The 23,428-nt window shown below is 39.8% G+C and overlaps 1 long non-coding RNA gene across 2 annotated transcripts in view; it reads right to left on the reverse strand.

Moving 5' to 3' along the window:
• Positions 1-16,694, reverse strand: part of LOC125696756 (uncharacterized) — a 30,174-nt gene extending 13,480 nt beyond the window's left edge. Inside the window, exons 1-2 of one of the 2 annotated variants that reach the window (XR_007378508.1) lie at positions 16,584-16,694; positions 4,384-4,446 (exon numbers count right to left, since the gene is read on the reverse strand). This is a non-coding gene — a long non-coding RNA (uncharacterized LOC125696756). The remainder of the gene's footprint in view (positions 1-4,383; positions 4,447-16,583) is intronic. The other variant, XR_007378507.1, reaches the window with a different exon arrangement.
• Between the last annotated feature and the right edge of the window lie 6,734 nt (positions 16,695-23,428).

A 23,428-nucleotide genomic window follows, 5' to 3' on the forward strand; every position in this document is an offset into this window, starting at 1 on the left:
TCTGGCTGTGGTTATATGCTTTAGGCATACAATCATTCAGTCTCCTTACTTATACAGTCTACAGATTCCTTTCTAAAATTTCAAATTGCAACCAGCTATTATTATAGCCTACATTTCAGTCTTACCCTTAACTGTGACTTAGACTCCAGAACGTCACAAGTTTCTTCTATGCATAATACAGAGAGATGTTTACTGTTCCTAATGTTGAAAGATTGCATTCATCCCAACCTTCTAAGCATTTAAAAGAGAGGAATTACACATGCAAAGATGTCTTTCCACTGCTGTGCAGGGAGCTTAAACAGCTACTTTCTAGAAAAATCAGGAGAAAAGACGTCCCAGCTTCCACTCCCATTGGCAGCAAGGTAAATTGAAGCTACAAAAGTAAGCAGCATCTCTGCGCTCTTTCCCTGAAGGACTTACATGGCCATTTACATATCTCCAGAATGCTGAGTTAGATATGTCCCCATTCAGGAGAAGCTTTTGGAGCATAGCTAAGTTGCTGTCCTGAAAGATCATTTACCTTCATAAAACCACAAGGGAACACTATGGTGTAATAGAGGGATGGAGAAACATCTGGTTAGCCAACACGTGGGCCACAGGAGTAATGAACCCTGCTTTTTAATAGGTAAGTCTGCACCTGCACAAGATTTCCAGCTTCTGCACCAGCAACAGCTCCTGAGAGGGATAAATAATTAAGACAATAAGGCTGAGGTGAAAAATGGCTGCGATATTTGCTTTCCTTAAGAGCACATTAGGGACATGTATAAAATCAGACACAGTTGAGTTTGCTCTAACTGAACTTTGATTGACCCCAGAAGCCCTCTTAAATGAACAGACTAGTGAATCTACTCTCAGTAATCTGAAAAAGCACTAATTATTCTTTGACTGGTACTGAGGCTTGTGACTGTCTTATTTGAAACAAGAACTCTAAGAAAATGTGATTCTATGACTCCAAACTATGTGAGACTCAACCCTCGTGTTGCACAGACATACCACAAGAACTTGCTATGCCCTTATGGCTATCTCCATTTTGGCACTCTAACATTAAGCATAGCACAATAAGGACCTGTATACAGGCCCCAGGCCCAACTACTGTTGCACTAAACCAAATGCAGTCCCTGTTCCTACACTTTATTTTTAGGGAAAAACATTGTCTTTCTATTGAAATTGTCTTCCCCTCATGAAAAAATAGTATAGACATTACTGCTCAACAGTTAAGTGGGTGACAGCTTCAGTTTCAAAGGCAAGCAGGTTTGAGGGGAGGCAAATTTCATGGGGAGGGTCCTAGATGGTAGACAGAAGCTGCTTGATGACATACTTCAGTTTCTCCAAGAATACCACACTATGATTTTTAGCAATTCTTTTCCAGTTTGGAAACAACTGATCCTGCAGACCTTCGTTGACTTCTGTGGCACCAAACTGAAGTTAAACTTCTGACTCTCTTCATCTTGAAGAGTTCAGCTGGGAAAAAGCATGTCAAAAGGCTATAGGCATTTCATCAGCACTTTACATCACTTTGAGCATTGCCACCAACACTGATCAGGTTTCACGTTCATAAGAAACAGGCTGGAAGACATTCAAGAGCTGAGAAACACTTCAGAGGACAGCTCATTATAAAAAAGCAGTGTAGCTGGGAAAGCAATGATGACTTCTTGAGAACTGTTCACACTATTGTAGGTTCTAGCATACCAAAGTCCTGGTTCAGAAATCTCTTTAGTCTGGATAAACAGACAAGAGAATTTAAAAAAAAAAACAAAAAAACAGTGTCTCTAGGATAAAGAGCAGAAGCAGACACAAACAGGGAAGAAGCAGTAAACATTGCAACAGTCTATTCCTGTAGCTCCACAAATACCACAGTGTCAAAATTAAGGGAAAACCTGAGTATTTTTACCTAGTTGCCTCCCAGGTAGGAAATTGGAAGTCATAGGTTTTATAGAATCCTTTTTCCATTAGTATATAAAATACTTTCATTTTAGGAGCTCTGACTCTATTTCCTGTCTATTTCCCATCCCCATCAATAATTAAACAGGTGAAAGTAGACAAGTGAATTGCTCTGCCTCAGTTTTCCCATGTTTTAAATAGTTAAAGAAATAAAACTTAGAACAACATTTAAACATGATCTTTTGCACACATGCCCTCATTGCTGAAAGAAATGAAGAACATCCAAAATAAGCTAACCAAGCTCTACCCCCAAATAGAAGCAAGACAGATAAAACATTTCACAGAATATGAACTTAATTTACAAACCCTGCATTCATTTAGTAGAAAACTAAGTGTATGATTGCATCTCCAAAAGAAATTATTAGTGAGTTCAAACAGATAAAGCAAATATTAATAATGAATATTAATAATAGAACATTATTTAGGGAATTACTGCAGTTACTAATTTCAATTGAAAGAGCAAAAGCCTTTTTAAAAAAGTGCTTAAGATGTCCCTTGCCTCCAATAGTCAAAGTACCACTGAACTAAACCTGATAACAGTCACCTGAAGTTTCAAAGTGAGCACAATTGGGTGAAGTGTGTGGTTGCCTTACACTGGAGAGATATTTAAGATTTATAGGATGGTCATATCACACTGAACTAGAAGCTGTTCCCCTCCCCCCAAAGTTTTCAGAATGCTTTTACATATTCTGCTCAACTGTATTCCAGTGCTTTCCTGGCTTTAATGGATCAATACGATACATGCTAACAAAAAGTCAGAGGTGGGACAGTGGTCACAAAGCTATTGCATAGGCAAAGCAAAAAGAAAAACTGTTTTCCTACAAGCAGTCAAGAAAAGAATTTCCTTCAAATCTTGTGTTTTATGAATATTTAAATTGCCAAGTTCACTTTAACCAAGTTTCCAAGGCTAAGGCTGCTGATTCTGTGACCTCAAATGATAAACTGGGCACATAAATGATTCATATTCTTTACTACACTCTTGGCCTATATTTGCTGAGAAAGTAATTGTAAACATCTGTCTGCAAGGTCAATGACTGACAGATCCACACTAACCTTCAGACATATTTACAGCCAAAGAGGTTTCCAAATGTAAAATGGTGTTCTGGAAGCACATAAGCTGACCGACTGCTAGTGAGTCACAGCTGAGAAATGCAGTACAGGTATGAGCTCATAAAACCTTTAGCGACCTGCAGAATGTAGACGTGGAAACCATATCAAGGAAAAACCCCAGTGCCACATAAAGGCTGCCTGAATAGCACCAGCTAATTGCAAATCAGAGCTAACCACTAAAAAAAAAAAAAAAAGTATCTTTGTGAGGTACCATTGTGTGAAAATGAAATGGAAAATGGCATGCTGGGAAGCTGAATAACTTGCATACAGAAGCACCATGGGAATACTGTTCCTGCTAATAAAGGACAGGAAGGAAAAGATGGTCTTGCTTTAAGTATGGGTTGTGGAATTCAGAAACCCATCTTTGGGTCCAGTTTTACTGAAAGATTTCCTGTGGATACAGAAAAAAAAGTGGAGCTGTTAGCCCTTTTCTACCTCTTGGCTACAACATTAAAGTTAGAGAGACCTAAGCTTCAAGGTAGTGAGACCAGAGAAAAGTCTTCATATTCAGGCAATCCATTTATTCAAAAGCTAAGCTAAAACTCTTGGCTCTGAAGTGAACAAGTGTTCTTGCTGGGCCGTTCCAGCAAAATGGAAACCCTCAGAGTGAGACAGACCTGGAACCAGTCAGAGAGGTGTGAATTAAGTTTGTGAACATGTTCTCCCAATTATATTGCCATTTATAGAGAGACTGACAGAGGGACTTGTGTAGCTGGCCAGCATAAACATGTATCATTCATATTGTAAAAGCACAACACTATACTATGAAATGCTAGCTGGGATTAGGAAACCCAAGTTAGTTTCACATATTGCTTTAGAAAGACTGTAACTGAGATCTGGAGTCTAGCTCTGATACCAGTGTTTCCATACAAAGTGAAACAGTATTCTCCAGGAACAACATGAAATCTAGAAAACCTGCTTTAAAACAGAACAAGTGTGGGAATCTTTCTCTGAGTTGTGATTTGATCCCAGAGGAGATCGTGGGGCATAAAGACTACACAGGAAAACTCCTTTGTTCAGTTAACAGAGCCACTGGCACAACTGTATGCTTACCATTTTTCTCCTCCTCCCCACCATTTTCGCCAATCTATACTATAAACTGTTTTGTTTTCTGTTTATCTATCAGGGAGGGTCAAGCATTTCATGGCTACCAAGCAATAGAATTCTCTACCACTTGATCACTGTACTTAATCATCTCTGTAACTAATGTTTCTCAACTTATGCACTACAAAACTAGGGTAAGAAGGTAGAGGAAAAGGGAGGGGTCAGAAAGGCAATCAAGAGGGTTTGTGAGGCACTGAAATGTTACAGTCTGAGGTCAAGAAATCTTACCGTTTACCTCCCTGCACCACCTTTATCTCCAAGGTCAAATATCCCATCAAGATTTCGAAAAACCTGAATACAAACATGTCAGAGAGACTTCATGTTATCATGAGTAGATTTTCCACTTTTATGTGCAGTCACAAAAATCACTGACTTCTAGAAAGGGGTTATGACCCCAAAAAACTGAGAAACTCTGTCCTTGTTGAACCAGGAATTAGTGGGAACCTGAGCCCTAACTCAGTGAAATATCATTAAATAACACTATATAGATACCACAATGGAGTTATTAATCCCTTATTTAAGCATTCACATAATTTTTACACAGAAAAAAAAGTTACTGACATCTAACTGCACAGGCAGCTAAGTAGCTTTCTGATTTGGAGCATACTTATATATTTTCCATTTTCTTATATTCCATGTTTTACATTCACAGAATGGAATCACAGAATGGCCCAGGTCAGATGGGACCTCAAGGATCATAAATCTCCAACTCCTGCCCACCTGCACCCACAGGCAGGGCCACCAACCTCCACATTTAATACTAGACCAGGGCCCCATCCAATCTGGCCTTGAACACCTCCAGGGACAGGGCATCCACAACCTCTCTAGGCAGCCTGTGCCAGCACCTCACTACTCTCATAGTAAAGAGCTTCACCTTGACATCCAACCTAACTCTTCCTTCCTTCAACTTAAAACAATTTCCCCTTGTCCTGTTGTTATCCACCCCTTCAAAGAGTTGAAAGCTATTTAGTCTGATCAAAATAAACACAGACAAAGCTCAGCTAAATGTAAATGGATCTAAACAAAATATTCCTTCTTCCTAAGCCAAAAAATTCAGGGACAGAATGGTTTCAAAAATTGCATATTCTAATTTAGTTAAAGATTCTACATTCACAAACACATTTTACTTGGTGTCAGCATCCCATCCTGACTTGGAGAAATACTTTGGAAATAGGGTTTTAAAATAAGCTTCCCACAACACTAAATTTATCATATTAAATGTAAATGGAACTGGGAGGTCTGCATGAGACTCTGAGCATTAATGTCAGGAGCAAGAAGCATCTTCAAGACCTGTTACAGCAGTGAATCTGTAGATCTTCATAAGCTGGGTCTGCTTTTCATGGCTTTTTCTGTTTTATTTTTGGTGGTTTTGTTTGTTTGTTTTCCAATATTATTATTCATTTTCTCTACATTAAATTTCTGACAGCCGAGTGCGAGAAGTGGTCTAAATCAAAGTATACTCTCACATAAGTCAAAATGCAGCTTCCTTTGTTTCCAAAGTATACCAAGTATAACATGCACAGAATATCTACAATCTCTCTCTACTTCTGTTGCTACCAGGAATCCCTCTGGCCTGGATTCCGAGTTCCCTCTCTGCTCATACATATGCCTTATGGATCCATTTCTTGGCTTCCCAGGGCAGCCATGCAGATGAAATCCTCAAATTAAAAAAAACAAGGTAGAGGAAAATCTCTTGCAGTCTCCAACAATCTAAAGGGATACAGAGACTGAGAAGAAAAAGCTTAACTGCAGACTGAAATCTGATGGGATTTTAATCACATTAACTCTTGATTGAAATGTGCACATGCAAAGCAAGGTATTAGTGATCACCTCCTGCCCTTTTGTGAGGGGTGATCTTCGTGTAAGCACTTCTTTCTAGTCAGGTGCCTGGTCCTGGCATTTCTTCACACGATGTACCTCAGGGGTCTTCCCACAGCTATGCAAGGAGCTCAGTGGTTAGTGCAATTCAAGCCTGGAGGTAGCTCAAAGTGGAAGGGGTAGGAAGTTTCAAAGGTTTTTTTTTACTTGCAGCTCCCTCTCCCCCACACATCAGCTGAGAAAATTTTACATGCTGCTCTGTTATTTCAGAATCTTAAAATAGCCTGAAGTGCTTCCATTCAAAGATGGCAAGGGCACTGTAAGAGCTTGCTAAATCCCTACCTTAAAGAACCTAAAACAGCAGTTTAAATCAATTTACAGTATGAGCCACTCCCAAAGCCCCCTCCTGCTTCCTCACCCACCTTCCTGCCCTGGAGTGAATCCTGGTACCAAGCCTCACACTGAATCAATTTCAACTTTGAAACAAAGGGATGGGATGCTAGTGGGAGCCTCACCACTTCCTTGGATGAACAACTTCTTCCAAAGCGGGACAGAAAGCCACTGCGGCATTTGCTGCAGCCCTGCTTCGGCAGCCTTCCTTCAGGACCTCTGAAGGCCACTGAGACCTCTAAGTGCCTTTCAGACCTTTAGGCTGCAAGTTCAGCACAATGTCACATCTGAAGGGCAGCAACAGATTTGTTTATCCCTCTGCTGAGGCAGATAAAACAAGGATCCTCATCTGGTCCTCAGCCTGTTGGGCCTCTTGCATAATTCCTTTAGAAACCTATGGCCTCACTCAGAGAAATGCACATGCTGCACATCTGTGAGGGGACACACTGAAGTCATTGCCAGCAGACTGGAAAATGTGCTATGGCCAACGTTTTCTCCCAGGCTGCTGCTTCATTTCAAGTGATTTGCACTTTAAAGAGCCATGAGACTCCTCGAACGTGCTCATCTCTCTATGCCTATAAAAACTGACAGCACAAAGTCAGACAGAATGATTTCATTATGGCAATACACAGCAACTTCTGGCTGCATCCAGCAAGTTATTTGGGGGTTGGTAAGAGCATCAGAAGATCTCCATTTACTGCTCTAGTACCTGGAGAGCCAAGTGACAAGAAAGCTCAGCCCAGCTCCTTTCTCTTCAGAATTTCCTTGAACTGACACAGCAAAGCAATCCCATTTTGTCACACCTGAGGGTTGTACCCCTCCCTTTCCCTCTCAGCCTGTCACATAACATGGATGCTAGCTCATCCCTTTCTCTTCATGAATTGTGACCCTCTGGGAGAGTAGCATTGGGTGCATGCCAGAAACCACAAGCTAGCTGCTGGGTGAATTTGCTTGTAAAACTTAGCAGCACATTATCTCTGTGGTATTTACTATTAAACGTGCGACTCTCCATGTAAACATGGACCGAATCCAGGCCCTTTATCTTCTGTGCTAGAGGTAAATTTCAAAGAAAGGTTGTCAAACTGTCAACCTCACTAGCAGTTTTTAAAACCTAGGACAGAGATGGGGCAGGAAGAGGTCTACTGTAATGGAAATGCTTGGCAGGTTGAAGAAGTGTTCCCATGCACCAAAACACAAACATCAGCATTTGCTTTTTGGCAGAAGTGGTCTGCAGAAAGAGGGAAAGGAGGTATTTATTTCACTTTATTAAATCTATAGGTTATACCTGCAGCCTGTGCAGATCATGCTGATGCCGCAGTCTCTGCCCACATCATGGATTACTACATGTTGAGAAAGATAATGGAAAACATCTGCTTTCCGGCCAGTCACACATTTGATCTGTCTGATAAAACCTCAGCCATAAAGAAGTGTCCAGCTCTGACCCTCAAGGATGAGAGAAGAAACATCAATAGAGAATGGCGATTAAGACAGGGCATCTAACATCCAGCAGCAGTGAAAACTGCTGAGCAAAACTCATTTCCAAGGAATTAAATAACATGCTGACAATGAAAAGGAATAGGAACACTGAAATAGAGTTGAATAATGAGAAGGGAATTGGGCAATTGCAAGCACCCTGTAAGCATCCGATTGGAGTGAGCAAAACTGATGGGGGAATTTCTTTCCCCTTGGGAAATTTGACCACAACCTTTAATATCTACACATTTCACAAGTCCTAATAACAGTAACTTTCGCTCACATAATGCCTTTCATCCTGGAGGAACTCTGAGCACTTTACAAGTGACTTCGCAAACTATATCATGATATGCACCCCCTCATTCCACTCAAGGTTGAAAACTAACTGCAGTTGGCGCGGTTTTCCTTTTGGTTTCCAATGTTCCATGAGTATTTCTCTAGGCCACTGCTGTTATTTCTTTGTTGTGTTTTAATAGCAAATTTGATAGCATGGGAAAAAAAGGCAGCTATTTTCTCAGGGACAGCTGCATGAATATAATCAATTTTAGAGGAGTCAAGAAAGAAAGAGAAGCTTCATGTCACCCCAAACAAAAATGTCAGTTTTGCTTTCCAAAAGAGGAAAAACAAAAATCCACTTTGAATAAAGCACAGAATGTTTAATTCACTGTGAAATAAAACCTTTTAAAATGTTTCCTCAAGACTGAAGCTGACTCAGTTGTAAAACAAAACAGACTGAAGTTGGCAAGTAGAAGTAAAACATTTTGACTTCTCAAAATGCTATTTTTCTTTTGGACACAACTTAAGTAAATCTGTCTCACCTGGTTTCTTTTTCAGAATCCTCACAGGAGTGCCTAAGAACAGTTTAAGGAGAGGACAAGTGCCTTAGTTCCTGCTGCTTTATTTACCATCCACCCGAACTAGAGGTAGAATCTTAAACAGTCAAAGACGGATTTTTCCTCCATGAATTCATTCAAATTAACTCTCGCTAAAGCTATGTAAAATTTATCATCTGTAGTATTCTGTGGCTATAGGTTATATGGCTCCTGCATTCTGCCCAAATTATGGTATTTCAGTTGTTTTAATTTGCCTTTCGAAATTCTACTAGAAGCAGAAGACATTCACTGAAATAATGAAAGAGTGGACAATCACTCCCTATTCATGATTACTGGCATGGTAATAACATTTCTTTTCCCATGCAGAAGAACACTGGTATGCATCCTTCCAGCTCCCTCCTCACCCTGTGGAAACTATGTTAAACTTTATAACTGTGTACAAAGCATTCTGTGGTTGAGCACATTCTCTTTACACACACTGGGATGACCCTCCTATATTCTTTGAATGCCTCATGTATCTAAAACACTATATTTTACCTCCTAAAGTGGCAAACACATCCTCTCAGGGCTGGCTGATATGATAAAGGACTACAGAAGACTTGTCATTTGGAAAATATTGGACTGATAAGTACAATGCCTCTGTGTGACAAAGATGCCCATATTTTCTCACCTTGCCTACAAACAAGACTAATGAAAATGACATCCTACAGATTTATTCCTCCTCAAGAAATTGCTGTGTTCCACAGAGGGCATGTTGGATCACCAAATACTGAGCACAGGAGATATTTCCTCACAATTCTGGAACAGAGCTGATGAAAGGTAACTGACCTATAAAGTGAACAGGAAAATCCTGTCCCAATTCCTCTTTAAAAAAATAAAAGTTAAATTCAGAGGTGCTGAGAAACACACAGAGCAGAGCAAGAAGAAAAAACAGTTCATTCATCCACTCTTTACAAGCAGCTGGGCTTGAGCTGAATGGGCTTTTGCTGTGTTCTTTGTGTAATGGTATATTATAAAAATGTTATTAGAAGGCCAAATTTAGGCATAACAGGAGAAGAAAAAGGGAAAAAAAAAAACCCTGGAACTCCAAAAGATAAATTGGCTTCTATGGGAATGAGATTTTAAGTCTCCCCTTGCACTTTTTCTCTGAAGTTTTGGATGTTTTCCTCTGCTGATTGGGTAGATTAGAGCAGCAGAAAAAAAAAGTTTAATTCCTCTGAATGCAACATTCTCTTGCATCCTCTTCTGAACTCAGTCTGCTCAGACATACCTCAGTTACACGGCAGCAGAGAGGTGAACAGGGCTATCTCCTGGAATTGGTTTTCCGAATATATATACACACACGCGCGCACACACACTCCTTTCTTTGGCTTGTTGAGTTTTTAAATGAGCAAAGATAGTGAGAAGATATCCAGTTGGAAGGAGGACCACCAAAATGAAAAGTAAACTGAAAACACAGAAAGAAAATACATTGATATAGCAAAATCTGCTGCAAAACAGTCAGAAGGTCTTTTTGACCTCAATCACAATTATTTTGCTAAATGTAGAGATGAAGGAACACCTAGCAGTTGAAGCTTTAAATTACTAACTGAATACATCTGCAATTGTTTTCTCTGATAACAAATATTCAAAAGGCAAATCATTAGCACAGTTAGACACTGGATAACCACTGAAAACCCCAAACTGCCAGAAAACCTGACTCTTTTCCCTACTCCCCATATATACCTGCCTTGAAAGTAAAAGCCATGACAATTAACTGCTTACAGCTGCAAAATGTAAGTGTTACAATTACTTTTCCTGAAGTGCTGCATTTTGGAAACTATATCCACCATGCACTGACTGGCATAAGCTTGGTCTGCTTATAAAGCCTCTAGTTCCTCAGAACCTGCTTACCCTAGGCTTTTGTCTTGGTAGCAAAAAAGGCTTTGGTAGGTATTTCAAGTTAGCTTGTTAATGGGATTAAGTCTTTTCTTGAGTTCTGTGACTTGAAAAAAGATGATTTTTTTTCCTTCCTGAAGTTAGGAACAGAGGCCTCAGATGGTTTTCACAAGTTACTGAGTTCTGTCTCCATGACTGCAGCAGCTCTTCAATAACTTTTACTTAGGGGAACTACAAATTTTCTACTTCATATGTTCCCACACAGAAGAATTGGAGAATTCTCCCAATGCATGGCAAAATAGAAACTGTAGGAAAGGATGGGTAGTTGCCACAACAGTTAACAGAAGCCATTGTGAATATCCTGCTCTAAAAGAAATAAATTGGCATATGGTATTTAAGAATAAACCTTGACCCTTTCTGTAGAACACAAAGGCAAATGCAACCATGGGAAAAATTCCTCTCCGCCCCCAATCCCAGTAACTTGATTAACTGTAAGTATGAGCCAGACGTGCCCCAAACACAACTACACTGATACAAATAAAGGGAGTACATGTGCCCAGGAATGTTCTCTAGCATTAAAATCAACTGGCACAGACCGACTGCTTTGCAGGCTCTCTCAGAACCCCAAGGCAGGCTGGCCGCTTGAGAACTGCCTCCTGCAAAAGGTTTCTGGATCAGTCTCTGAAAAACACTAGAAAATAAATATTGGAGACTATTACTCAGCATGGACAAAACCATGACAGGGACCGTTCTAATACTGTAATAGTACAGGCAATCATGCCCCAGTGCCTGAAAGTTTTTCCAAACATTCTTTGCTTTTCTTGTGTAGATGTAGCTTTTAGTGGACATAATTGTACATCTCATTTAGTTTTGTATACCTCATTAGCAGATTTTTTTTCTTCATAAACCTGCTCGTTAGCTGTACTTGAGGTCAGAGCTCCAAGCTGTTTTAAGTCAAGGTATAGGTTTTGTGGTGGTGCTTGTGTGTGGCCCATAGGATTAGCCACCAAACACAAACATGAATAATCATAACAAAATCTCAGTGGCTATTCTGCAATATTTGTATAAAATTTCATTGGCCTGTAAAATGTTTCTCAGTAAGTAAAATTAATACCTTTGAAAATGCACAGGATGTAGAGTCCAAACAAAGTTGAGGAGAATTCAACAGCTAAGTCATTCAGGCAATTCTCTCCAATAAACACCAACTAGTTCCATGTGATTTGACCACTATCAAATACCTAACATGGCCCAAATGAAACAAATACAAATTTGGCACTCCTTGTACAGCTATTAGTCCCATACTTCAGGAGACTTCAGCAAAGTCATTTTCAGACTTTATGTTGTGGTCTGTACATCACCTTTGTTTCTACCAAGTGCTTTGGTGCCTTCAGACTTTTAGTATATACAGCAATAAGCAAAAGATATAGTTCTTGCCTAGAGACTTCAAACACTGTCATAATACCAATAGTAGTAGCTGCCAAAATGCCTAGAGGTTTCAGGATGGGAGTTCCCTGAGAAGTAAAACAAATAGCCTGAAGGGTGCCAGACTGAAACGAATGACATGATTTCTTCCAGGTGTCCTCCACCATGAAATCTTGCTGCCAGCAACTCCACTTGTCCACTTTGCACCTCCCGTTACTGAGTCCCTAGCATACCTTCACATTGTTTCATCCCTGAAGCCCACCACATCTTTAAATTCATTCCTGTGAATAATAATTCTCCTCCATGTACCCTTCATCTTCCTTCCCTGTGGGGGGAAAGTTAACACATTTTGGAATGCTCTGAATATGTCCTAGGTGACCAGTCAAAAAATGAGAAAAATATAAATAATCATAATAAATAGATAACTGAGCAATATTACAATCTTTTCTCCCCACTGCAGAAACATACATTTGAGACCTGAGACATTCACCTCTTAGGTTTCACTGAAATATGTTAAATACTGTGAGAACACATAGGGGAACAGACAGTAAACAACAAAAGCATTAAAAGCTTACTCCCTTATAGTTATTTATTCCAAGCATCCTTGAAATTTTCATAATTATTTCACAGAAATTCAGCAAGGAAACAAAGCAACATTAAGAGAAAAACAACCATTCTACATCATTCACCAAGTATCCAAGTAGTACATGTGTGCATTCACACCTAAAGAGGGACACACCCTTCTCACAACTGATTTAACCTCCATGAGAAATGGAAATTGCAGATGCACTGGGAAAAAACCCTCAACTCTGCATCAGCTTCCTTTGTTCCTTACCAACACTTTTACTTTCAGTGAACTGTAGACACAGCTTCCTCTCTCTGTTACTGATTACAAACAGAAGCCCATTAATTTCAATGAAAGAACAATATTCTGGATGCAACAAGGGTCTCCATGAAGAGTTGTCACTCACAGGCAAGTCACATCGTAGGAGGCAGATCGCTAGGGTTTGCTACAACAGATTTCAAATGCCCAGGTAAGATGAATGGGTTATTTAGTCAAGCTACCCTGTGCTGAAATAGGCCTTTTCTAGTCATAGTACATAGCTTCATTAAGTGTATTTTTCTTGGCTAGGGTCACAAAGAAGAATGCTTTTTTTTTTCCTCCCCAATCCTTGCCACCTTTGTCAATGATTAATGAAGCGCTGCAAATTGAAAGCTTGAAGGAAAATTTTTAAACAATCTGAGCATCAAAACAACACATTCTCTTTAGAGATGGAATAACACTAAAACCCATTCTAAAAGAAACCAAAACACAGGCATGTCTTGGTTTTGCAGTCATAAAAGCATAGAAAGATACATCTGGTGAAGCTTTAAAGCTATCACTTTAAAGCTATCACTTGGTCTGTCACCTCACTCTTCACAGCAGTTGGTTCTGGTAGCCTTTTATCAATGCAAATTCATACAACTATTAATTAGCTTGTTTCATCAGCTATGCATGCATAGCTGATGCACTAGCAAGTGATAGCCTATTTCTGAGCTTTTGCGTGTTTTCTGCATGGGCTCCACTCATCACAATCTAAGACAAGTACCCATGCTAGTTTGACTAAGATTCACTATGTTGTGGAGAGCATCTAGTAGAACTGTAATCAAGGGTAAATCTTCAGAAGGCCCATTTAAATCCCTCCAACACCCAATCAATTCTGGACAACATTCACACATGTGAATTAGATCAATATTCTTAAATGGCCATTCAAGAGAAACAGAGCTTCTGATAGTCATTCCAACCTAATTCAAATACATTTAGATGCCATCTTTGAAAAACATATTGTGGTTTCTGAGTGAGGAGCACTGCAGAGATGACCGTAACATCATGACCCCAGCCTGGCTGGGGTCCCTGAAGCAGGGACAAAGGCTCTGGTTTGTCAGTTGCAAATCCCTGAGGTGCTCAGTAATTTCTTGACATTAAAGAAGGTATGGAAACCTACTAGTGGTAACTTCAAACAGGCAATATCCTTAAACCCCAAAGATGTTGCAGTTTTTTGCATTGTCTGAAGAACTGGGAAAGTGAAAGGAAAACTAGTGACCAAGGCTTGAGGGGGGTAAAAAAAGAAAAAAAACACACACACATTTCTGGCAAGATGTTCATAGCTTTACAATCCAAATTTCTCGTATTCTTTTGACAAATGCCAAACTGGTGGGTGCTGCTTTCATTTCAAATGCTTCTGATTAGATGCTAATAAAAGGAGTGATGACACATGCATCTTTATTTAGTGGATCAGTTGGGGTCTCCCTCACCATAGCTCTCTTGCTTGGAGAGTGGGATATGCCAAGGATTTTACTTCATTTTTCAGGTTCACGATGGGTGGAAAGGTTCCTTACCTGAAAGCAACTCTACTGCCTCCCCTGAAAAGAAATCCCCCCCTTTTCTGAGCCAATTCTGCTCATTTTTGGCTCAATGCCTTGTTCCACTTGGAAGCCATATTGCAGTGTGAGCAAGGAAACAGCCAATAAACAGGAGCTCTGGTATTTGGTTTTCTCAAAGTCCCAGGCAAAACCCACAGCTAAAGTGCTTGGTTCAGGATCCCAGAAACATCTTTCTTTTCAAAGCTGGATTTTTTTATTTTAGCTTCTCTCCTCCTCCTCTCCCTATAAGCACCTTTGTGCGGAGAAGGAAGGGGAGTTCTTAGTTATATAAGCAGGGCAAAGTAAAAACTGAACTCTGCAATCTCTAGATAATTATGCCTGGCACCTGAAGGCTAAGGCAGTAATCCTCACATTTCTTTCACACTCTATTGATGGATAGCGTGCTGAGGGTGTGAAGTCTATTTCCCTTTTCCCATCGCTGTCCAAGTGCTGGAACTGCAGGATGGGCTTTGTAAGCTCAGTCCCTCTTACCAGATGTTTTTTTTTTGTTAATATTAGCACATGACTTTAGAGTGAACAGCCACAACACAGTTATGGAGCACAGAACAGCTTTCAGGCTGCCGCCCAAGTCTCTTGCATATGCTGACCTGGCAAAGACCAGTTACAGTCTTAAGATTAGAAATATCACTGAGGCCTAAAGAGGTTTGTTGTACCCATTAAGCCATCCTGGTTTACTCAATCATTGTCAGAATTCTTAAGTCACTTATACAAACATGCCTATTTTTATCCAGTTATATCTATGTGCATTTGAGTACCCAGACGCAGCCCGTACAAAGGAGGATAGTGGTGAAGTTTCCTCACAATCAGTTTTGAGATCAAGATTGATCTTATTTCTTAGAAGTCTTTTATATGTCCATTACAGTTGAAGCAAAAATTAATTTTAGAGAACCTCTTGTGCTAGAGACATGTAGATTTTATGATCAGACTAAAGGGTTTCTTCTGGCTTTGCACTTCATGATTTTAAGAATATATGTATTTGTATACACGTATGTGCATGCATAGATGTGTAGAGTATCATACGAAAGCACTTTTTCGAAAGATATTTTGAATTAATTTTAGGAAATTGACACTAAGGAAACTCATAGGGATGTTTTGAACATAAACAAGACTTTTTGTAAAGATTATAGCAGCAGCGAGTCTTTGAAGGTGATAAATACACACAGCAAACACTGGAACAGAGCATGAAATAATATCTCCTCCGAACTCTAGCTCTTCTGCACATTAGAACTGTCACAACATTGGCAACTCATGTTATTCCAAATGTTAAGAGCAACACCTCTACCCTAGACAAAATTACATATGCTACTGTCAATAAAGCGGACAGTCATCGTGATGAGAGATAGACTTCCATACTGAATTGTTTCTGAGCCACTCTCCTGCAGAAGGCCACAATACTAAACAACAGAACTTGATGTACAGAAATGAACCAAGATACTGACAGTAGATTCACAACAATCAGTTTTCCATTCCAGTTTAAGTAAGCTTGTGAACTCAAGTACCAAACACTGCTTCTGTACTTCAGAAACACATTCTAAGTGCTTTGAAAGAAAAGAAGAAAGAATTTCTACACAGCATTCTCTTCTGTTGGTCAACAGTTTCCAGCTTTCCCAGTGAATAAAGAACAAGTACCCATGTTCTCAAATTGCATTCATAAATACGTGTATTTATGTAAAATTTAATACACCTACATACATATATTTACCTCGTTTTAATAACTGTTCCTCATAGTCAAACCAACTAAAACAGTGAGACTATTTACTAATCTCAGAGCAATATTCTCTATTTTGCTTCTTAACCAGCAAGAAGAACAGATTCACACGATGTTTTGGAAGAAGCACACCAGCAGAGAATACATAGAGCAAAGTTTTAGAGCCAGTTATATAACTAATTCAACTCAAAACCCAATAGCTCCTTCTCAGTTATAAAGCACATACATTTACTTTAAGAAGTAACTTTGCTAAATGCAGTCTTTAAACACTTTGATGCTGCATTGGTAATAAATAAAGTAAACGAAAGTCGTAACACATTGCCTTAAAAAAAACTTAGAGCATATGAAAACCAAAAAACCAGTGGGATACTAATAATCCCAAGAAGCAGCAAAACTGTTTCTGACAAGATCCTTACAATACCAGACAAAGTATCATGAAGAATAACCAACAATCAAAAACAGAAAAAAAAACATTGACTCACCCAGCTGGCATTGAAATTTTGGCTATGGAACTCTCCTACACAAGGGGCCTTCATCCAAAAGAAGCTCTCCCTTCAGAGGCTAGCCCTTAAATGAGCCTGAGGGCAGGGGAGTGGGGTGGTACCTTCCACGTGACTCCTTCCACTTGGAAAGCACAGGTAAATTGTTTGCACCTGTGCTCCCTGGGTGAGCCATGCCCCTTCACCAGGTGCTCAATCGTCAGTTCAGGCCATGACCTAACAGTTCCTCTGCAGATTCAAAAAGCAAAATGACAGTAGTGAATCTCAGCAACTGCTCTCTTGCAAAAAGCTTTGATATTGATGTTTCTCTTTAGATGCTACCACTAATGTGAAGCTCTGTGCCACCGCAGGGTTTGAAACTCAAGGAATGTAGGTTACTACGTGATTAGAGATCAGACTTCTCTCAGTACAGATGTAAGCCACAAATTGGAAGGATGATGTCTCTGAATATGCAGCTCTTTGTGCTCAAGACTTTCAAATGTTTGGAAAGGTTTGCCATGGTCTTCATCTCAAGGTTAAATCTGGAGAATAAATTCAGCTTGGCTTTGCTACTTGGTTTTCAAACAATTCTTGGTCTCTCTTATTAACTACCAGCTCCTCCCTGCTTGAAACCCAAAGGTTATAGTATTATTTTCCTGATGAAATATTTGCTGCTTTTGGATTATAATTATAGCTGGTCAGAAACCAGAATTTCCTTTCCTTAGGATACTCTGGCATTTGAAAGATGAGAGTTTGTGCTCCAAATTAGAATAGAAAGCCAACATTGTGAAATTTCTTGTGAAAAGAGCACACTAAAAATTTCAACAGGGGACTATTGAAAGTTTTCATTGTCATAATATCAAAGTATGCTGTCCAATAAATGAAAACATGTTTCAGTGAGGGGAAAAATAAAAGTTTAGAATTTCAGATTATGTTTTTCAATAAAGAAAAGCTTATATACAAGCTTTATACATACAAAGTGAAGGAACAATAACATGAAAAGCTGTTTTCGAATTGTCATTTACACACCCCCTTCTTTTTTCCTATGACAGTTTGCTTTGTGAAAGATTATTTTCCTCAGATTGATCAGAATGATCATATTTGATCATATCTGATAGTAATTGATCATATCATTCTTACTTTCTCAAGGCACACTGCCTTAGTGCACATCATCTCTTGCCAGGTGGAAAGGACATAAGAAACATGAGGTTATTATGGAGGAGGTAGAAGAATGGAACATCTGGAAAAGAAGACACAATTCCACAGGAAATCACGAGATGAACTGTCTGCAGTCTTCTGCTCTTCTAAGAGGTGATGAAGAGAATAAATACAGCTATCTTTAAGGCTAACACCTGAAATTGGCATGCGAGTAAGGTTTAAAGATTGAAGAAGACCTGGTAACTGAATCAGTGCAGTGTTGAGCAGGAAATTTAGCATTCATGATGAGTCTGTCCTGTGTTCTAGTAAGTTCTAGCCAATTTCAGTGTCCTTTGGAGGTGAAGCTCAAAGTTTTTATGGGTCTCAAGGACTAACACGAAATTTAGACCCCAGAGGTTTTGGGAGGTGGGAAGTTGTTTGTCATTCAAAATATAATTGGATGAAAAAGCCTAGTACTGAACTTCTGTGCACACTTGATTATGACTGCTGTGACAATCAGTGACATTATCTATTAAAGGTGCAAGGACACATGGTACGGTTTCTCCTTTTACTAATACTAAGAAAACTCCCAGCACTCCCTCTGTGAAATTATGCTGATTAACAAATTTTCCTGATTTTCCATAAATATATAACCTGTACTTCCATATATATACTCTACTGCTTTGTGCCAGTGGGCCTGTGTGGTTTTGAAGATCACCAAGTAAACTGTTGCCCTCAAGCTGAAGGTGTATCTCTGTTTGCCAGACTCGTAGTTATCAAGCAGGCTGCAAGAGGAAGCTCTGCTAAGCATCATGACTTGTAGTACATCAAGTGCTAAGTGGGAAGGCTGCCCAGCAGGCTGAAGTGTGTGTGTGTGTGCACTTGCATGCACACATTTCTTCACCTGCTTTTTCTCACATCGCAAGTCACCATGCAAAGGATCTTACCAAATGCCAGAGAAGAACAGAATAAAAAAATAAAATGACACCCTTTCTTCCCTGCCTCCCAAGCCAGCGAAAACTGGACCCAGTCCTCAGAAAGTGTAAAGAGCATCACTGCATGGGCTACTGTGCTGAGCTCAGTAACTGTTACAGTGTGTCCACTCATATCTTTACCAAATATGCATTTTGCTAAATAAATTCTGATTGAAAGCAAAAATAACAAATAATAATAATAACAAAATTGAAAAAAAAAAGGGGGGGGGCGGAGTGGGAAATGCTGAGCAAGGAATTGATGACAATTCATGTTGGAGAGCCGGGGCCAGATGGAGAATGATGGGCTCTTACACAATTTTTCACACAAATATTCCCAACTACCCATTGGGTATTACACAACTTTGCTGTTTTCTTGTCCAGCAAATCCATCTCTATTGGTATGGTTGCATTTCCCCTTGAAACACACCCTCATTTTCCAGACAGGTATTGAATCTTCTCCTCCTCTCTCCTGCCTTCAGTCAATAGCTCACTTGTGCTTCCAGACTTACACTCCTCCAACCTACCTGAACTAGGAGTATTAATTGTCCCACATTCATTCCACATGCTAAGAGGAGAAGCACTTGCCAGGAGTGACTGAGTCTACCTTGTAACTGCAATTTCTTTCCAGATCTATGAGTCTCCAGCTCATACATGGTGATGAAAGTTGTCCTTGCTGGGTCGTCAAGTTGAATGGAGGCTCTATTCTGCCTCACTGTTTTTGAATGTCAGATATTTAAAGGAAAAGCCCAAAGCCAGGTTCAAAGTAGTCTTGTAGACTGGTATATTCCCTTTGGCTGTACTTTGTTATCTCTTAGCAAGTGGAAGCAGATTTCAGGACTATCTAAGCCAGTTTCTCACATGATGCAGTGCACTAGTGATGTGGAATCACAAATTGTTGCAAGTTGTTCATTTCCTACACAAACACCAGCCCTGTTTCCTGGAACAGCAGTTGTAACAAGCTGCATGCACATACTTCACTGTAGCAGGATATACAAGCAGTGAGAAATGTTCCCTCTTTCCACCCAGGCAGTGTTCAGTCGTCTTTTAAAATAGCCCAACCAATACCTCATTTACCACTTATCTCCAGAGACTGTTCTGTAGCCTGGCACTTCTCACCCTTAGGAAATGATGCAACATGAACGTCCCTCTCCAAATTATGTTTTCTCCACATCATGCCCCCTCTAAAGTTTTTTGTTGTTGTTGTTGTTGTTGTTTTTTAATTCCCTTCAAGTATTTTACTAATGCACAGTACCAGACACTAGTCTGAAACTTCAAAGTCTGGTTCCAAACAGTGCCTCAGAATATCAAAGATGTGTCCTCTCCATCTGGAAAGATCCAGATCTGATCAAGAGTGCAGGGTTGATGCAATTTTATGGGCATAAACGTGGCATAAATTCCACAATCTATCATTTGCTCTTCAAATGCCTCTCCAAGGTCTGGAGTATAAAATCACAAAAATGTTTGCATGTAAGAGACTGTCTGAAGCTCATCTTTCAAATGGTTTTCAGTATGATGGCAAAATTGGATAAGTTATGTAGCTTTCAATTAAAGCAGTTTCTTTCCTTGATCCTTTTCTTTCCTTTTTTTTTTTTTTTTTTCCTTTCTTTGGCAGTGACCAAGTAATATCTACAAAATAATAATAATGACCTGAGTCAACAGTAGGTCCCTCAGTGAACTGTAAGTCATACTCAATGAAAGCTTTTGCCTGGGTCAGTACATGGAGGAAAATGATAGACCCTAACACAGATATGCTGGTAGTCCCACAATAACAGTTTTATATGTACACAGATGCTGATCTGTTCAAAAGGACAGTGTGTTTTTCATTTTCCAACATTTGGCAAAGGAAATCGTGTAGTGGTTATGGATTGGGTGACTATCATGCTGGTCAGCTAGGCAGGTATGATTTATTTATCAGCTTTTCAGCTTTCCACAGAGGGCAAGCAGAGGGGAGGTGAGTAGGGTGGAGGAGACTACAGGGGGAGAAGAAGAGAAGCATGGGGGAAGGGAATAGGGAAAAGCAAGATTTATATCCAGATGGGAATGTTGAGACAAGGGTGGGAGCCATGGCAGGGAAGGAGCGTCCACAATGAGGGCTATTCATCAATCCTTGCAGCAACAAGCTCTAAAATGTAAAGGGCTAGAAAGTATTCCTTCAGCTCCATCCCTAGGGGAGCCTGGGGCTCTAGCAAGGAAGCGGCTACACACCAGTAGCTGCACAGTATTGGGCTCAAATATCTCATATTGTGATTGCATCTGGCTTTGAGGATGACAGAGTGGCTTTTTTCTCCTCTGCAACTCCTTGTACATCAGTAAAAAAGTACATTTAGCAAATCTTTCATCATCTGTCTCTGAGCAAGGTGGGCTGCAGCAAGAGCAATAGAGTAATGAAAAAAATGGCACAGGAAATACAAAGAGTGCATGGTACTTAAAATTTTAGGACCATAGAATCACAGAACAACTTGAGCTTCAAGAAACCTTAGTAGGTCTCCATTCCAGTACCCTGCTCAAAGCAGGGCCATGAGATCTCCTTGATTTAATTTCACAGATGGTGTTCCCAGGATGGCAAATTATCTCATTTTCTGCAATCTTGGGTCAATTCAGCTGCTTGCTATCACTGGAAGAAAAGCTGGATTACCACCCATCTAGTTATAAATGAGAAAAAGATTTTCAATGCAAGCAGACCAAATTGGAATAATACAGAAATGAGTCTTTATACTTTTCCACAAGTTAAAGTTTTCACAGAAGAATTGGAGGAATCAATCTCAAAAGTCTGAATTAATTACCAGTCACCATGTATTTTGTGATGCAGAAACCCATGGGCACTGGGATCCATGATGTTGTAAATTGCCACAGTTTTACTCATTTCAATGATGTGAGGCCATTTAGATAATCATCGATTTAGCTAAACAGTGATTAGAAATACTCCTTTTTTCCTGTTGTTCATGTAATTCATTTAGAATCTGTCCAAGTTTGAAGGAAAGCAATGGATTGCAATGAAAACAAGAAGTGACACAGAACAATGACCTGCCTCTTGGAGAGTTCAGAGGCTTATCATCTCTTGTAGCATTCAAGGACAAATATCTACTTCTGAAATGATGTCACGCTTGCAGAGAATGGGATTTTCCTCTCCATGCAGTAACACGGCAAACAGATAAGCTAGATGGAGTCCTGGACATTCCTTTGGTTCCATACCATGGTAGCCCTCATACCTCCTTTTCAAATAACCAATTTTCACCCTTCAACAACAGAATCCTGTCTGTGCTTTCATTAAAATCTCTCTTAAATGCTTCCTCCATTTATTTCAGCCACCTTCTAAATCCATTAGAAGACAAAAGTCTCCAGGTAGGCCAGAATCTTACACAAACTTCTATGAAACAATGGTTTTCTCAGAGAATGGGAACATTGGCGGGAGCAATCATATGTCTGCACCACTTTACATGGCCAGTGGTACGCAGTCTCTGCCATTTAGTGTTGACCCCTATTACATTTTCAGCGCAAGCTTGAAAAACTTGCTCGCGAGTGTTCTTCTGCAACCCACGGGGATTTCTACTGTCCTGTTGCATTTGCTAGAAAATCTATTATTTACTTTTTATTTCTTTTAATGGAAGATCCAATCTCAACCCCAAAACTAGACGTAGTATTCTAGTATCATTTTACCACAATAATACACTTCACCCTTTTCCTTGTGACATCTATTTGTCTCCTTAAGAACTTGATGTATTTGATGACAAAAGCCCTAACAAATATGCGCTGGTAGTATATCTTTAACTCTCTTTCAGAACCACCAATTCCTAGCAGGCACTCCACTTGCCCAGATATCTTTCTCCTCATGATTAAGGCTTTTGTTTCCTTGCTGAAGCTAATGATAAACTCCTGCTTCCTGTAAGTACTGCGTGATTTAACTTGAAAACCTCAGTTCAGTTAGAACAGCCAAGACATGCATTTCTCTTTAAGCAAAGTGAGTCTTGTGGGTCTAACAGTATGTTTAAAGGCTTTGGTGACTTCCAGTGTGATTTCACATTGTCACACTAGATCTACATGTTTCTAAAGAGCTCAGTGAGGAAAGGTGAAAGAGAAAAAAGAACCGACAGACTGGATGAAGAGACTCCTTTGATGGTAGGATGGCTGAAAGCAGTTTATGTTTCTCAGCTTTATCTCATAATGCACTAATGGATCTAAGGTTAGGCCTATAGGCTAAGCCACTCAGACTCTGAGAAACCAAAGCAGAGAGATTATTCTCTCAATACAATGAATCTGAAATAAGCATGTTTATTTGGCCTGCTGATGCAATGTATAGACTAGGGAGAGATGTTTTTCCTAGAGCAAATCTTGGGGTAGTAGCCTCTTCCTCTTATAAAGAAGATTTCATTGCTCTCCTGTCTTCCTCTTCCTAGAGTCAGTGCATTAATTCACTGTGCTCCAAACTTCAGGAAGCACTGGAATAGCCTGAGGGTCTCTATCAGAGGAACAGGAGAGTTCTTCTAGGAGCAGCAGTAAATCTCTAAAGGTGTCATCAAGACTTCCTGAAATGCTCCCATACAGCCTGTCAAATTAAATGTAAATAACTTGGAATAAAAGGCTTGCATGGAAGACATCTGGAGAGTGCTGTGCTGTGACTCATCTTGGAGGTAACATACTTGGTAAGAACAATGGCCATAATAGAGGAGAAGGTGAAAAAGTACATACTATCATCTTATAACCTTGCCTGTTGCTTACAGGTTGCTCATGTGAATGCCT

The sequence above is a fragment of the Lagopus muta genome, chromosome 8, assembly GCF_023343835.1.
Source record: "Lagopus muta isolate bLagMut1 chromosome 8, bLagMut1 primary, whole genome shotgun sequence".
In the NCBI taxonomy this organism is placed as follows: Eukaryota; Metazoa; Chordata; class Aves; order Galliformes; family Phasianidae; genus Lagopus; species Lagopus muta.